This window comes from Lates calcarifer, linkage group LG13 (assembly GCF_001640805.2).
Source record: "Lates calcarifer isolate ASB-BC8 linkage group LG13, TLL_Latcal_v3, whole genome shotgun sequence".
NCBI lineage: Eukaryota > Metazoa > Chordata > Actinopteri > Centropomidae > Lates > Lates calcarifer.
In genome coordinates, this window is record NC_066845.1 from 10,735,545 (window position 1) to 10,753,927 (window position 18,383).

Genomic DNA, 18,383 nt, shown 5'->3' on the forward strand with positions numbered 1-18,383 from the left:
AGGGGACTGAGCAGTGTCTGGATGTATGTGTAGCTGCGTGTTGAACCGTATGGTTGCATGCGTGTGTGTGTGTGTGTGAGGAAATGCGATGGGTTGGGAGGGGGAGACTGCCAACCGTACATCAGGGCTAGTGACGGCACTAATCAATCTCCCTCTAGGCCATAAATCTCCAGCTCTACACTCCTCCTTTTCCCCACAGCCACCTTCACTCAGGAACAGGGAGGCAGTTGCTGCTAGTTTCCTCTCAAAAAGCCCATCACAGCCCCAGTGGAAACACAAGACACAGTTATAAATAAATAAATATATATATATATATATATATATATATATATATAAAACCCACAGCTCCCTCACTAAGAACCCTAAACAATCGAGTAGCATGGAGGCTATCATTCATCAGCAACATACCAGTGTCACATAGCACAATGATGACTGATTACAAAGTCTTCTACTTGGATTATGTGCCGGATGAGAAGAGTTGAGGCAAACCATTTAGGTCCAGAAAGTGTTTTTATATGATAAGGATCAAGATTCACTCCTCCATAGTTCACTTAGCGGATATTGTTTGGTTTCCAGGAAACATGTGCTGTTACTGTACTATGTTTAACACTACAGAAGCCCACTCTCACCTCAAAAGCGTGGCCGTCTCTGCACAGATACCGCAACCTTAATCTTGGCTCTGCATGTGTTTGAGACTGTTGTCCAAAATGCATCGATATGAAACACTATCGTTTCCATCTGGGCCGGTCTCCTCCCATATTAAAACAAAGAACAGAGGCAAATATTTCATCTATGCTGTCAGTGCCAGCGTCTCCTGCCATGATGCGTGGCAGATTATTGAAAAATGATTTCTCATGCGCCTGTCACAGGCTTGTCCCCTGTTATTTATTTTCTCAGTGAATCACTAAATGAACATTTAGCCACCTGCCACCAGTCCATTACTTAGTTTTATAGATTATCATTTTAATATGAAAGAAAGCAATTACAATGATTACGAGATGAATTAATGGCAGTTCATAAAACGCCAGCTCCTGTTCTCGCTCATTTAGGGAATAAAGTAAAATATAGATCACCAGTGGAAAAACATCTAAATATTAAACCACTAATGTGAGCAGTCAATCACAACAACCTTTGCAGATGACAAAATGTTCCCGCAATATTGACCAAGGTGGAAAACCGTGATTTAAAAGTAGGATAAGTTTAATATATTTTTGTGCAGTGTCAGTGCTGAAAATGAACCGAACCAATGAATCAAGATGATATTTTAACTTCATACATTTAATTCACTGCCTACTTCTCTGACCATGTTAAATCATCTGACCTTGAAAAACAAATCTTATGAAAAATAAACACAATACAGTCTTTGGTGAGAGAAGAAGAGTTATATTGTTGACAGATTTCTTCCCATGAGTTCACTGCCCCAAATATGTTGACTCATAAAAATGTAGATGGGACCATTTAAAATACAAATTAAATCAGAACTGACTTGACTTTCATTAATAGGTGCATTTGTGTAAACTTTAATAGATTCGTATTTTTTAAAACCGAGCTCGGAGCGGTTGATGCATGTTTACTGCCACTGTTTTAGTTGCACAAATTTGTGAAGTAAAACCTGATTAAAAGTATGGTATTATTGAGAAATGTAGGAAGGAAGTATGACAGACAAACACAACACATCTTGCTGCCTATAATTAAGGCTGAATGATTTTCCTGGTCTGAATAGTTAAAGATCAGAAGCAGGTGTTAGAGAAAAATGCATCATCCCTGAAAAGAATCTTTCACCCACAAAAAACACATTTTTAATAAAAACATTTTTCACAAGACATTAAATTTGACCTTGGACCCTGAGGCTTGTATAGCACACTTAACACTCTAAGTCAAATGTGTATTTTTAAACCCTGTCAGAAGCAGCACAAAACAACACTTTTAGCACAAACCTGACAGTGTGAAAATGCTCACAAAAAATGCTTCTCCTTAATAAATTTTAGTAAATTAATTTTTTTTTTTAGACACAGAATTTCTTTCTAACTCCACAGTTCACCCTCTCTCTCCCTCACCCACCCACACCCACACACACACGTGCTTACACACAAACACACACATTTGCAGATGGAAGAGAGGGGCCACTCTATTTCTCGCCAGGTGCTTGAGCAAAAAAGGTCGCTTGCAGTGCCATTTCCTCTCACACACAGGCAGGCCTGGCCCAAACACACTGGCACTTTGAGCTCATTACTGGCTATTCACATAATCCTTTCTCTGTGTCCTCTCTGTGAGGATACTAATTTCACAACGAGTCCATCCTCACAGCCCATTTGTTAAAAGATAGTGGTTGAGAGAGAGGAAAGGGACACATGGTGTAGATTGAGACTAAAAGCTAGTCTTAACGGGGGATACCTCCGCAGTTTTCCCCTCTCTGAAATGAAAGACAATCGTGTAACTACCCTCCATTTTTCTCCATTTGCTGTTCAGCAAATGTATTCGGAGGCATTATACTTCGCCGAGAGAGACCCGCTTTTTTCAATTCAATTTCAAGAACCAATTTTCTCCTATTATTGCCTTTAAGAGCAAGGCAGAAGGAGCAAGTCTTTGGCTTGTTTGTCATGTCCCCCTTTCCCCTCACCTCCTCCTATTAGGTTATTGTACTACTTAGCAGATGTCTATCAATGGCAGGAAATTATCTCCAAACCAAAACCCTGTGACCCATCATCCAGCTGCCCTAAAACAGCCCGTCATGCCCAGGTCAATCAGTGTGAAGGTGCTGCAGAATGTGAGTGAGCACACACACACACACACACACACACACACACACACACACACACACACACACACACACACACACACACACACACACAGTCGCTGCCCTCTGCGCCTGCTTGAAAAAACCACCTGCACTTCACTCACTCGTCAAATCCACTCACAGGTCTCCTATTACACTAGTGTGGGGATATCTCAAAAGCCAGGATGTCTATCGGCTCTCTCCCGTTCTGCTAACGCTGCTGCAGGGTTTTGCAATGGGGGCGGAAGATCAGTCCCATGAGATGAGGGAATAAGCCGGAATCAAGAGGCGGTGGGCTTGGCAGAGAGGGCTATTTCTTAGTTAAAAGGTTCTTAAACTCCAGAAGAGATCAGAGGAGATGGCTCCCTGCGCCCAAAGCTGTCTGCCCAGATAAGCATCCTGCCAAGTGCGGGGTGTAACAGGGTGGTCATGGGTGAATAAACGCAGTGCATGTGTGTGTTTTGAGCTATATGCGTTTCAGGTAAAAGAAAGAGTGAGGCGGCTGGGTATTGAACCTCAGTACTTAACAATATCAAAAACTGTAAAGTGCCGAAACATGGCATCGAATGTGTGGTTAGATTCATAGTACTGGCGTTCATAGTACATAGGCGTGTAGCATATCTGATTTCAATACAGGAAACCGCAGTTAATCCTCTGTTACAATGTGAATCTGGTGTTTGCCTTTTAATTAAGCGTAATCATCATCTTTTCCTAACTTCTGAACTAAGTCTTTTCACTGCCTAACCCTAACCATACTATAATTTGCCATAACCATGAGCTTTATATAACCTTAGAAATACTGGAACTGCAGAATCATCCAATACTGATGTTCTTCTCTGGCGACAAAGCTGTTACAAACATGCTAATATTTCTATCAAAAATATATAATTTTGGTATAGACAAAAAATTTCAAACACTTCCCAGCCTTAGCTAACATTTTTACACAAAACCAATGATTAAGCCTCTATAGACTGTCTCAGTTAAAGCGTCTCCAGTGAAAGTCCCCCTCACAGTGTAGGACCAGCCGTGGTCCGGGAGCCTGGCAGACAGCCTCCACAATGAGCAGGGGTGGGGCTTCAGCCTAATTGAATGGTGACCCTGCCGTCTCACTGTGGGACGCCCCATGCAGTGCTTTTAACAAGCTGCTGTGTCTCCCCTCTTAATAAGCCCAAACAAGTTAATCCAATCGACACACTCAAACCCTTTCTTTTTCTTTAACAAGGCACTGCCTCTACCCCCTTAATCCCCAGCTCCCCCCCTCCTCCGTCACCATACCGTCACATGAATGGAGGGAGAGTGAAAGGCTCCATTAGGAAGGACTGGCAGTAAACCCCTTCGGCTCGGCACTTTCCACACATCCGCACTAAATAATTTGCACTCATACTGTATATTCAAAACACACACACACACTAATGCTCACATGTGCCTGATATAAAACTGGTCTATTTGGACATGGCACACAATGAGAGGGTTATGTTCGCCGACCCTGATCCACACACACACACAAACACACCAACAATAAAACAACACACAAACAAAAATTCTGAGGGGACGTTTGCCGACAGGCACGCACTCTGGGACATAAAAAAGCCATTGTTAACAAACCCTCCCAGCTCCACAAACAAGAGCCACTGATTCCCTAACAATACAAGCCCCTGGATGCACTCACCCACCAGCTCTGCACAACCTCACACCAGCACAATAAATAACCTGCACAACAAAAGGCCATTGTGTGTAAAAGCCTACAGTTTAGGCATTATTGCCATGATATACTGTGTTGGAATAACATATTGGCAGCTGAGTCTTATATATATGATGCAGCATGTCGCTGTTATTGGGGCTTATACAGCCTTGTATGCCACGCAGTCATATTTATAAGACGTTTCTGTGCAGATGAAGGGCATCTTGGCAAAAACACTCAGCTGTTACTTTTCCATATTCCAGTCAGCTTCAATAGCTTCACCCATGGGATGAAGGGTGAGGAATGTCTGGCAGTCCAATAGCAGCGAGTCGTCTGTCATCTCTAATCAAAACACGCCTGCCTAGACTAATGTCAACCCTGTAATAGCAATGAGGACTAATTGACTTCACAGCCAACTGCTGCATCTTTGTGCTGGGCTAGGTTTCATTAATGGTAAATAACGGGCTCTAAAAGCAGTGAGCCGCTGTGGCTATGTGTGGCAGCCACACTCCAAATGTAGAAAATGCAAAGAGCTGAGGTCCAGCAAATATGAAATTTAGATTTAGATTCACACAGAGGCAGTTTCTGAGTTTGAACCTGCAAACCAAACTCAGGTTGGGTGGATGTGTTACAAATACTGGGATGAGGAATGTTGAAGGTCCTATGAATAATTGATACTGAATACTGAATTAAATCATATATTTTCATCCACTACATGAGCTGCATTCTGACAGTGAAGTTTTGAGGGGTTAGAGTTGGCCTGTCAGGCAGTATTTACTTTATGTGGCAAATGATTAAGTGTGGAAGCTCCACCAATCAGGTTTTGTTAGATACTAGCCTACAGGTGGTTAAGGTGGATTGGGCCCTTAGGTACATTTAGTGTCTGTCAGTTCTGGTGAGAGAGACTGGATCATTTTCACAGTAGCGCTCACCTGGTTCTGCTTTTTGCAGCAGCACTGGGGATTCATAACATACTCCTTCCTTCCTTATACGATTTTGGAATAAATAAAATACACTCAAATATTTGAAACACTGTAGCAGGCTTGTTGCTCCACTACCATGGCTACCCAAAATAGTGAGGAACACAATGCATTGTCCACTGCAATCCTAGGAAACAACAAGAGTCGCCAATTCTCTGAAGTATTACATGTGCAGCTTTTCAGTAGGATTTAGCAAAGCATCAGTTATGTAAGTCTGTTCATACTGCTCTTTTTACACCTACACTATAGGTGAGCAGTGTATAGAGGCTGCAGCAGGCTAAGCCCTGATCAGCCTGACCTTGACATCAGTCAGTCACATGTGAAATTTACAAGTGTCTTAACCACGTATATGTTATGTGGCAGTGTAATAAAATGCAGGTTTTCCATGCAACAAAAAATAGTATTTGATATGTTTCTCTGTTGTAACCACTTGTTGCGGACGCTATTGAGTTCTATTTATAAGTAGCTGTAACAAGAAAGACAGTGTTTAATTGAAACCAACGTTAAACTCATTATGCTTTAATCTCAACAACAGGGTACGGCACAAGAGCGGAAACAGTAACATTTCTGAGAAAAGGTCAGATTTCTTTTAAAAGTGGCAAACATTTTCATTGGTTCATCAACAAAAGAATGAGCAGGATGTAAAACAGGAGTACCACAGACTAATTACAAAAGTCATGACAGCAAAGCCTCGCATCCCTAATTTTGATATTTGTGCACTCATCATCAGCCTCAAACCCAACACATGCCTGTGCTCCCACGCCGGGAGAGTCCCCTCAGTCAGATCTGTTCGTCTCCAGCTCAGCACAACCAAGGTGCTCTTACAGCACGCCTGAGTCTTCTACGCTCCCGCACATGCCAGCGAGGGACTTTGAGCAATGAGAGCGTGGCTTAAGATTGTCAGACAAACCACAGGGGAAACACATCCTCCTCTCTCTCCTCTTATTGCCGCAGCCTTTTGTTGTATTGTTTTGCACGGCGGCGGCATCAGTTGTCATCTAATACCACTTTCATGCTGAAACCCCACAAATGCTGTGACACACTGAGCAGATGTGAAGGGTAGCTGTGGAGTTCATCACAGATGTTGATCACAGATACACAGCCGCATTAAAAAACTAAATTTCCCTCGGAAAAAATAAGATTCTTTTTAAGATTTTTTTTTGCAGCAGATGCTGCCTCACCAGGCAGGACTTCCAAACATAAATCACAAAGCCTCCACACTAACTTCAGCCAAATGTGAAAAATGAGCTGTGCTTTCTTGGTTTTCATGCTAGGATTTATATTTTCTCAGTAAACCTTATTACACACCATTTGTAAAGCATTGTTGATATTGCAAAATTTCTTATCCCAATGTGACACAATCCTTTATTGTCCCAGACAGGTCCATTCACGGCTTAACACAACAACAATAAAACAAGGGCTCTTTTTTTTTTCCTCTACCCATCCTATGGTGGCTCACTTGAATATTCAAACAGTGTTCATTGTCTCTCTGTGTTTTGTTCATTGTTTGTTGTGCTGTCATTCCTCAGCTTGGCTCCTGAACTTCAAAGAAAGGCTTATGTCAATTTATGATGAAATGGAGTGAGCAGGCGAGAGAAAAGAGGGAGAGAGGGAGCGAGAGAAAACCTTCACGCTAAATGGCCCTGCCTCGAAATGTATGCTTATTAATGGGTGTTCAATAAATCAATGGAATATAATTAAATTCAAACAATGTGATTTCTTCTCTCACTTGCTGAAGCCTGACTCCAAAACACCGCTCTCTGCAGGGCCTAAGGTGACCCCAATTCCCATGGTCCAAAGGACAACTCTGCTGTCTTTCACTGGAGGGTGTCACAGATCCAATAGTCAGTCATGCATAACATTAGTGTGTTGTGAAGCCCACGAGGCAATCAAATAGTGCACCGTTGAAATGTTGACACTGATCTCATTTGATATATTTGAAGTGTGACAAAGCCATTTTTGCTCTGCTGGATATTAAGGACTATAAAAGAGAGGATGACACAACTGCTCACAGCTAAGCTAGCCAGGGAGGAAGGAAGCGGGCATTTTTCTCCACATATTTTCTCCTCGCCGCAGTTTTCCATCTCTGAGACTTCAGAAGCCTTTCCTTTCACTCCATAATGTTGTGCTATCCAGCTGTTGTCAACCTGCTCCCTCTCGAAGCTGGCCCTGACTGTGCCAGCGCAAGAGAATCCAGTTGGACGGAGTGGCGAGGTGAGGCTGCGGTTGGTAATCACCTGCTGGCTAAAAGGCACAGATGGCACAAACACCAGCAAGATGTTCGTGCAGCGGCAATCCAAGAACTCCCCCCACCCCAACAGACCAACACACAGAAACCAGAGAAAACCCAGAGCGAGCTCATGGAATTAGCGCATGTAGATTTGATGCAGAAACCTGGCGACCTGGCCAGGAGAGTGAGCTGCCTGAAGAGTTAAAGCATTGATCTCTTGTGTTCACAGGCAAGGTCTTGGTGTCAATCAGTGATTGCGGAGAGCGAAAAAAGCAGGCAGGTTGTAACGATTTAAAATGGTCGCCGCTTTCCATGACAAAAGCGACCCGATAAGGGCCCCTACCGTTATCAGCAGGTTTGTCCAGCCACGGAGAGAATTGAGAAGCGAGGTCATCGCGGAGATAACAGCATATGTGCAGACTGATTATCTCTTCCCTCTCAAGGATTTTGATACCTTTCCGCTGCTCCTGTGATTTATTTGGTAGAACAAAGACCTGGCTTTCTGTTTCAGGTTTCAGAACTATGCTTCAAGGAGAACACGGCTGGTCTACACCTGTTAAGATTTATTTTGAGCTGCCATGACTTTAAGTCTTTTGACAAGCCGGAGACAGTCAATTTAAGTCTCCACCAGGATTAACAGAAGATATATGCTGATATATTTAACTATAACAGTTTGAGTGGCTGTGTAACTGTCACCAAAATCAGGTGCAAAGCCTGTTAGCTTTTCTCTCTGAGCTCTAGATGAAGGAAGTTGGACGAAGCCATTTAGTTTATTGATGTTGCTGGCAGAGATTTTTTTATGGTAGTCAAGGCTCCCGACACTTCAAACATATCAGAGTAAAAATGCCCCGGAGACATCCCTCTTCCCGAAGACTCCCCAGCAGATGAGCTCCTTCTGCTCTGTGTGTTACTGCTCGGTGCCTTGGTTTGTCCTTCACAAGAGACAGGTAACACTGCCAAGACCCAGTAATTAGTGCAGATGGAGACTGTAATACTCTCTTCCCCTCCCTGCAGAAATGCCAAGGGAGGCAATCTATAAATTCCTGCATATTAATGCAATTTAAAACCACTCCAGACACCTTGCTGGAGGCAGGTGATAAAAAGGTGAAAGGCACACAGCTGCTGATATGTCGGTGACATCAGTCCTGTCTCAGCAACTTTCTGACCAGACACCCGCAACACACATGCGCACGCACACACACACACCAAAATAACTTGATAATCTATCTCCTTTCTCGGATTTTGCTCTCCAAATCCTGACCTTAGGTCTCACAACTGGGTCTCTATCAATAATTAAATGGTAATCTAAAAACCCATTTTAGTTGGGTCATCTTTCTGCGCCATTGTCCCTGCTTCTCTTCTTCCTCCATCTATTTTTTTCTCCCCTCTTTCTGTAAGATCTAGTTAGAGATTCCATTAGCATGAGAAAGCAGGCTGGTAATTGTCTTCACCCTACTGAGTGATCCCTGGATAGAGGATTAGGCAGAGAGAAAGCCCTATTTCAACTCGGAGCACAGATGCTGCCCACAGCCACCCACTCCAGATTAGATTAGACTGCAGCGGGATGAAACCGACTGGTAACTTCAAGCCACATTAAACATAAAGCGTGGACAGGAGGTAAAAACCAATAAACTTTTGTTCACCTTTCACCACCAACTGTGACCCCTCACCCTCTTGTTTTCTTTTTTCCAATCTTCTCCTTCTTTTTAGAATTTTTCTTTTTAATCTACTAATATGCTTTTCTGATGAAATTAGGGATTGAGGGAAGGCAGCTTACATTTCTCTCTCTCTCTCTCTCTCTCTGATATACACAGAGTATTTAGAGCTGAATCTCCCTAAATCATCCCCCTGGGCCACCCTGTCTGTCACTAATCTGCCCGCCACCGCCCACTCATAAGGAGGTGTCACATTTCTGGCACTCCTCCACGGGATAAGCACTTCAAACACCAGAGCCTCTCCTCTTGACCTTTCCACGGAGATGATCGATTAAGCCCACTGGATTTATTCCATAAACAGGCAACCATTACATCAAAAAGGCAAGGAATATACCTCTGAGGCAGAACTTAAAATCCATATAAGCTTCATGAGGGTTCCAATTTTTTTTTTCAATCCACTGCTTGGAGCACATTAATAACTACAGACTCTTTTCAGAGGCTGTTTTGGTATCTGAATCACAGCAGTTCTCTACCTGTAATTATTGAAGCAAATCACAATGACAACAGAGTGAAATTCACCCGCTATCTGTACTCTATAAAACCTGTGGAGCAGAAAAACTGTTTAGCTCGCTCCCCTGCCTGAGCAGGATAAAGCAGAGAACAAAATGACTGAAAAGTTTTAAAGTTAAACAGCGCAAATATGGTGGCTTTGTTAAAAACAGCACACACACACACACACACACACACACACGCACGCACACACACACACACGCACACACACACACACACACACAGGGACATCTTTACTCCATTTTTCACCTGTTCAGGAAACTCTGTGGGGTAAACCAAGGAGTGGAGTGTCGAGGCCAGTGAAAGGTCTGTCTCTCGCTTGCTGCATGAGCCATTAAGTTACAACACTGCAGGCTTCCTGTTTTCATGCTTGAACACCTTCTACATGCTTTCAGCAAGGACAAGACTAAACAATCTCAAGTGAAACACCAGGGAGCAGAAACCCAAGAAGACAAAGAGCATTTCAACGACTGAATGCTTTAAACCACAACAAATCACATGTCACTTCGAATCCCATTTGTGAAAGCTGAAACAGGAAATCTAAAACCAGTTTCATTTCACCAGAAAAAGGAGAGCTCTCCCTCTGAGGAGCCCAACTATAGACTCCTGTTTGTGATCACAGTGGCCAGCGAGCTCTGCTTCAGCTCTGAGGGACTCCGGCTCTATGGTAATCATATCCTATTTGAATAATGAGGCAATACCACCACTCCTGCTACCCATTCCCCCTGCATCCTTGACTGGAGTCTTTGATAGACACTAATTCTAGCTCCATCTATAAAGCTCCTCTCATGCATTTTTAATAGAATCTATTACTTTAGGATTAAATTATAAAAGACTGTCCTCCTTAAATTTTTAATAGTTTGCATAATTGGTATCAGGGCCTGAATGCGAACCATAAAAACCCAGTTTGTACAGGACTGAGCTGCGGAACGAGTCAGACAAAACCACACAGGACCGCTGCACAAAAATGAATCCCGTGGAATGACGCTATCGCAGATAGGCACACGCTCATGCACGCACACATGAGAGCAGGGGCCGTTATATCTTTAAGGTCCATTGCTAAGGAGAATAAGTTGGTGTGAGCTCAGCACTGTGAATGTAGGGGACAATAAGGTCAGGGACCATGAGAGTGGCTTTTGGCTACCGAGCTCCTGAAGTAGCACAGAGGCAGGAGGAGTCACCTGATGGAAACTGGAGACATAAACCAGGTGTCCACAGACACCTGCTGCCACTGATGTCATCTGCGACCACAACACTTGCCGGGGCAAACAGCAAAAAGTACTTAGCAGGTTTACAGCCTCCCTTTGTCCCTACAGCCACTGATAACTGTGTTCAGTCAGCTTAAATGGAAATATATTTCCCCTCTGTGTTCCCAGTTCCAGGCAGATCAGCCATGAGTTAAATGTCATCTGCTCTCTCTCACTCTCACCCTCTGCATCTCCAGCTCAGCTCTCTCCAATAACAGGCAGAGCATACAGGGGAGCAAATGTGTTTGAGGCATCTCCTATAAACTAGAGCCCCCTTAGAAATCTATGCACGTCACCATCCCCCAAATTAGCACCGCAGGGACACCCCCCTCGCCGCCCCCGCCTGCTGGCGGCAGCTCTTTGGCATATCTGTACCAGGGAAAATATTTCACACTGTATGAATTATTAAGTGCGGGGCCAGTGCTAAGCAGTGTGGAGATAGACCAGTTATTCACAGCTCTATTGGGACGGATGCGTCGGGAACCCGGGCGGTTCGCCTATCAGATCGTTTGTCATGAGCGATAGACAATTTACAATGAGAGAATTTTTCAATTTATTCATTCTGCTGTCACTGCAGTTTTCTACCTCCACTCATTCCACTCAACAACCCCCTCCTCCTTTTACTCCGTCTCGTCTGGTGAGGGGCCTCCACGCCTGCACCGACCGCCAGCCCTGCTTCTCTGCCAGATACTGTTGCTCCCTTTGTCTTTACTCAGCCTGAGGAGGAAGGTGGAGGTGAAACATGTGCAGGAGACATGAGGAGAGCGATCCTGCTACTTTAATCATCTTAACTGAGGTAAAGGTGTGTTGGGGACATTCTGTGACAGCTGAGGGGTTTGGGCCCCAGCAGCGAAACTGTGGTCGACTGTGGCTCAGTGATAAAGGAAAGGAACAGGAAACGGGGGGGATGAGGGTGCTTAGTTGTGCCTCTTCAGGACTAAGCTCCTGGCAAGAGTAAGACCCCCCATTAGATGGAAACAAAAGAAAGAGAGCTGAATTAAACTGCAGCTGACTTATTTATACTGTCAAAAGCAAGTTAAGGCATGGGAGAGAGAAAAGAAGCTTATAAAAGCCTAGACATGATAAAAATTCTATGTGCAACTATTTGGAACTGTATTGCAATATAAGAATGCATTTCCAAAAACAAAATCATCCCCAATGCAGGTTTTTCTTTTAGCTGATGGGAATTTTATTCAGGAGAAAGAAAAGGATCCCAGAGGGCAGGATCCTGCTTATTTTCACTTAAGAGGAAATGCCAAATAACAACTCCCACGCAGATAGACAGAGGACCTCAGCACAAATGTCTGGCAGACTGCAATTTCAACATTAATTACTGAAGGTGAACCAGCTGTCAAAACAGCCACAGATTTTGTTTTTGTTCACAAATAACCCTCTGTTAAAGAGGACGAACCACAGACCAGACCAGCCTCAAAAGCCCAAAGCTCTATACCAGCGTTTCAAGAGACAGGAACTCAAATTCACGAGAGACAAAACGCGGATAATGTTTTCAAAAGGTTTTTTTTTTCTTTTTAAGCTGAATATACAAGAGAAATAGAAAATGACATCAGCAGCTTTGTTGGTCTAAACGCTCAGTGAGAGCAGTTTGACCTGTAAAGCAGCCCAGAGTGTTTCTCTATCTGTGGTGTCCTTTGAAAGCCTGATGCAGAAGGGTTGCACTGAATAGGCCTTGATGTGAAAGGCAGAGATGTTAGATAAATGTCCTCACAGCCAAGGCCTCTGCCCTCTTCCTGATGATGCATTCTTATACTCAAATACCCACTCCCCCCTTACACACATGCACGCACACACACACACACACTTGGAAACACACACACACAGTGCCAACAATCCCACTGAGGGCAGCATTTGTTTGGGGACAAGGTGACCCTGTTGCCTAGGGGCCTGTGAACAGGCACAATGAAGGCCTCTCATCCTGCACACACCCAGCCGGCTGTGTTGGGCCGATGACGGGTGGAGGGGAGAGAAGGGTGGGCTGCGAGGGCCATCACAACACCCTGCTACTGCCGTTTTTAAAACCCTATTCAGGAAGCCCCCTGAGATAGCTCCTTTCACACCCTGCACAGACGGAGCAAAATCCCCGCTTGTAACCCAGAGTCACGCAGTCAACAGATGGAGCCGCTATTGAGTGAAGGATCGCGCCGGCAGAGGCGGCTCCCCATCCATCCCCGCTGGAAACAATGGGGCAGCAGGTCAAGAGTGCTGTCTGTTGGAGGAGGGGTCAGGGAGGAGGGGGCATGCTTCGGCACAGTCGAGCTATGCAAGCGCTTTGAAACCGGAGGAACTGAGGGAATCTTTTTGGGATGATGGGCGGAGGGGTGGAGGCTCGCGGCTGCGTGCGAGGCACCCGTGCTGGTTGCTAGGGGATCAGACTCAGGTGGAGGGGTTCTTGTGCGTAAATCTGGGACAGCAGTGTTTGTGTTTAACCTGCAAACAAGAATGAAAAGACAACCCTGCGTGTACGCATTTGCATGTTCAGAGGAAACGCATACTCGGTCCATTTCAAGGACCAACTGTTACAGACACTCAGTCGTCTCTGTGCACAAGAAACTGCACGTAAAAGCACAGACAATATCATTGTTGATAAAAAGCACTGCAGTGAGGCTATATACACAGAGAGGAGATAAAACCTTTACCACTGCAAAACAGTTGCAGTGCCCCGAGGACATTTTTCCATAAAAAACTGGTGTCAAATATTACAAAACTAGGCTGCGATTCTTTCTAGTTATTAAAGCACATAATTAAAAAACAAATGCTTTGCCTCAACGTTTCCTTATTGTTCAAACTCTCAATATTCCTCCAGCAGCATCATGTGAGATTACAGAGAAGTGCCAGACTTAAGCTTATATAAATAGTGGTGTTATACTTTTCTGAAGTCGTTATTAATGGATTGATTTTCTGTGTTTTAAAAGTAGAGGAGCAACTGTGAGCCACAGTGGATGAACAACTATGAATAGCTGCATGCGGGTGTGCATGCACGGGTGTGTGATCACACAGATGATCACAAAGCAGTCGTAGCTCTCTGTAGGGGAAAGTATATCCATTTCCATTGACCAGTAGTCTTGCTATCATGTGGCCCTGACCTAGGAGTCAATTAGTCATCTAGGCTGCCCTGCCGCCTGACTGGGTTTTCCATGGCCAGAGAGGAGACAAAGACACAAGGAAGGTATGCAATGATCCTATAACTTCTATCTTTATAAACATCCCCATTACAGAGATGCCAAATACTGCCGCCACATGTTCCCCGTCCTTGAAAGGTTTGGTTTATGGGGCTATTCTGCACAGGAAGGCACTCATTACAAAGCAGAAGGTGTCAAGAGCATTGCAGCAATTCTCCATTAACAACCACTTGACAAGAAAGTAGAGACTCAAAAAAGACTTCCTTCCACTTGGGAAATATTCACAAATCACACCTAATTAAACGTAAAAGCCTAGTCCATGATATCAGAGTTTAGAAAGCTTTTTCAAGACAAGGCTGAGATAGTTTTTTCAGGGTTGTAAGAAATATACATTTGTGCAAGGATGCCGTTATTTCATTCATGTTTTGTGGCTCCGTCAAACAAATTGTTAGGTAAGTACAGAGTGACAAAGGCTTGAGCTGTTATTCTTCCTTCTCTAGGTCACATCACAAGATATCAATGGTTTGCCATTTCAAAATATGCTGCTGTTATGCTTTTTGAGCCCAGAAATTGAAAAAAAAGCCTATTCCATCCACGCTGAAAGGGATCAATAAGTGCACAGAAAAAGAAAATGGCCATAAACACAGAGGCTTTTATTCAGAGTGCCACGATGCAGATGAAAGCACAGAATGCACCTGGAGAGCAAAGCTGAGAGCGGCGGAAGACAAGAAAGCCCACAGAGTTATCAGGTGGGGCCAGAAAGCGCCGGTTATATTCAGACCTCAGCACCATCTATCTCTACAGGAGCTAGAGCACAGCAGATTTCTAATATTGTTGGTTTTAAGGTGGCTCGGCTTTCCTGCCACAATGAGACAGATTCAGGCCCAGTTGCCCCCTTCTCCTTTTCAGTGTGGTCTCACAAGGTCCTCTCGGGTTTTCTGCAAACAATACTGCTGGGCTGTGGCCCTTATTTAAAAGATTAATAGGATGCCGTCTTGGCAGAGAAGCAATCAGTGAGGTTTCTGTGACAGCAGAAAAAGTGCGAAAACAAGGCAAAGAGGGGAGACCATTGTCACGGTTACCAACTGGCTGCCGCAACTCAATTGAGATAGCTGTGGCTTTCAAGCCCAGCTGTCAATCACAGCAGCAAGCATCAATGGGGTAAATTTGAATGATAAAACGATAAGTCATGAGCAGGCGATTTCCCTGTCATCAGGACAGGGGCTGTTTGAGTGTAACTCACTATGGGTGGAGAGAGATTTCACTGCAGCCATATGGAATTTGGTTTTGCCTCGAGTTGCTGGCTGCACCCCTCAATCATGACAGAATGTGTAATCACCAAATGTCTTCCTCTCAAACCCTGTTACAATTGGCAGCACAGTGCTGTCACTAGAGATGGGGGAACAAAATGGAAAGCTGACTAAAAGACAAGCTTTAAGTGACACTTAATTTGAGATACCCAGGCATTCTCTCAGCTCCAGTAAACAGGATCCATCAAACTTCGCCCAGAGCCTGTATGAGTCTGCAGCTGTCTGTGGGGAGAGGCACAGTATGCCTGAGAGGCCCTCAGTTATCAAGAGGACTGATGAAGAAATCATGTCCTTCAATAGTTCCTAAAAACATCCAAGAAGAGGCACAGGAATGATTATAACACTTGGAAAGTGCAAATTTTCATTTCATCCATGTCTACAGCAACAAAGCATTTCTTCCTTTAAAGACAAACCCACCCACCCCCCCACCCCCAAAAAAACACAACAGGAGCTAATGACAACCTCAGAAAAGACGACAGAGAGGGTAAAAAAAAAAAAAAAAAGAAAAGAAAAAAGAAAACACACACACACACACACAAGTGAGCTGGTGAAGAAGTAAGAGAAAAACTCTGAACAGCTGCTTTCTCCCCTCTTCCCTTTGCTCATCCCAGGAGAGAGTCCCATGCGATCTCCCTGATCCTAGTTTGTGGCTGACAGAGGGGACCGCAGCACTGCTCATCTCCCCACTCACAGGGCTGTGTGCCCCCTCCCTTTCCTCCCACTGTCGCCCGCCTCGCTGTCGCTTCACTGCCAGGAGGAAAAGATGGTGGGGAGGGGGAGCTGGGATGTGGGGGGGCTACATCAAGGAAAGACTCTCCCAGTGGGTTCTCGTCAGTTCCAGGCCATTGCACCTTGCTCGCTGGGATTTTGTTTACACACACACACACACACACACACACACACACACACACAGACATATCCATGCAGAGGCAGATGGCTATTAATGGATACGATAATGTGGTGTGTTTATCGTTTTTTTGTTTTTTTGGGGGGGGCTGCAAAGTCACATGCTTTGTTTTTAAAAAGTGTTGCTATAATATGAGTCGCTTCTGTAACAGATCGCTGTTAAGTTGGTGACAAAAAAAAAATAACTGTTTGATGCCTCGCAGAGCTTATTTAAGTGGCACAGACACAGATAACGTTCAATCAAAACCCAGTGATACGGTTGACGTGGTCAGTGATAATGTGCAGCCAAAAGGCCTGACACACTTCTGCGGTCTTTGGGGACAAGCAAGAGAATGGCAGGCTGCCCTTGTGCGCTCAGTCTCTACAGATGTTGCCTCGGAGAGCGGCTGACTGGCTGGCTGCAGTGACAGCTGGACAGCTGTTCCTATAGACGCAGCCACAGAAGCATGCCACGGAGATGGGGGTGGGTGGGGGTTGGGGGGATGGTGCTGTATGTTTAGTTTATCTGTATGAAGTTCCCAGGACGTGCAGAGCTGTCACTTTTACCAATGGTGCATGAGCCTGGATAAGGAAAGATGGCACCGAACAGGATATGAAGAGAGCGCACAGATGGGTAAATATCAGACACGGCTGACATTATTTAAAGAAGCTCCAATAACAAAACAGATTTTTTTTTTTTTTGCAAATTGTAATTTGTCTATCCAAAAATGAACAGTCTAATGCACCAACTGGCTACACTGGCATAAGTCAGAACATTTAATTTGATTCATGAGGTCTGTTTGAGCAGCCGTGACATTTTATCATCAAAAACAAGTAAAAGTTTAATATGAACTTCACAGGGAATTTCAAGTTATTTTTTCTTTACTTCTTCATTAAAGAGGGGAGGAAAAAAATCTATTTTCAAAAGCAGAGAGGATAATTGGCAGAGCATTAAAACCACTCTGGACTTTGTGCCAACATCAGTGACTGCTTGTGATGAAAGGCACTTTAAATTGGGGTCATGTTCAGATATTATACCTTTATCCTGCCACTTAAAAACACAGTTACCTAAAATTATAGAGACCCGCAGGAGAACAGAACAAATTAAAGACAGCCTACAGATTAATGTCCTGACTCACAACTGAGATATGGAGAGAGAGGAAAAAAACAGTTGAAAAAGAATTGAAATGTTGGAAAACACTCAGCAGTATTAAATGTTTTCACCTGCTGAATAAACACACTGCAAATCATGAGTTAAACAGCTTGGATTGACGCCAGTCACTTCTGCCAAAACTCCCATTTTTCCCAAGCGGGCCGGGCTATTCATTATGCCACAAAAGGTCAGCAATTTGTTCAACTCAATAAAAATGTTAATAAAACTAAGAGCTCACAAGAAGAAGCACTCATAGCCTCTGGTCGCCAAACATAACGTGAATATGTGGATGTGTGCGACTGTGTGGCTGCATCTCTTTGAGTACAGTGTTGCCACTGCTGCATTACGTAGGTCAAAGGTTGTACAGCGGCAGCTATCTAGCAGGAAATATAGCTTTGGCCTATAATCGTAATCCCGGTCAAACTCCACCAACTGCCCAACACAAAGCAGATACAAACACATGCTGACAAACACGTACACAAAAGCAACCTACAACCTACAATACACAAGAGTTGATAGGCACTCCCCCCACCCACCCAAACACACTCGCACACAAAAATTGCCAATTCCTGCTCGCACCCTCAACCCACTCTGCTAAATAAATGAAAAGACCCATTAGGCAGATTTCAAAGGCCAGCAGTGGGCTTATAATTATATATGAAATCTTTTAGAGGAAAAAAGTGATTACTCTGGATGCAAGTCTGGAAGTGGGTGGGGGTGGGTTATTGCTAAGCAACCAGTCATTATCCTCCAGAGTGG

At 44.2% G+C, this 18,383-nt stretch overlaps 1 protein-coding gene across 1 annotated transcript in view; it reads right to left on the reverse strand.

The window, feature by feature from the left end:
• fam222aa (family with sequence similarity 222 member Aa) overlaps positions 1–18,383 on the reverse strand; it is a 45,456-nt gene that overhangs the window by 19,959 nt on the left and 7,114 nt on the right. The window lies entirely within an intron of this gene.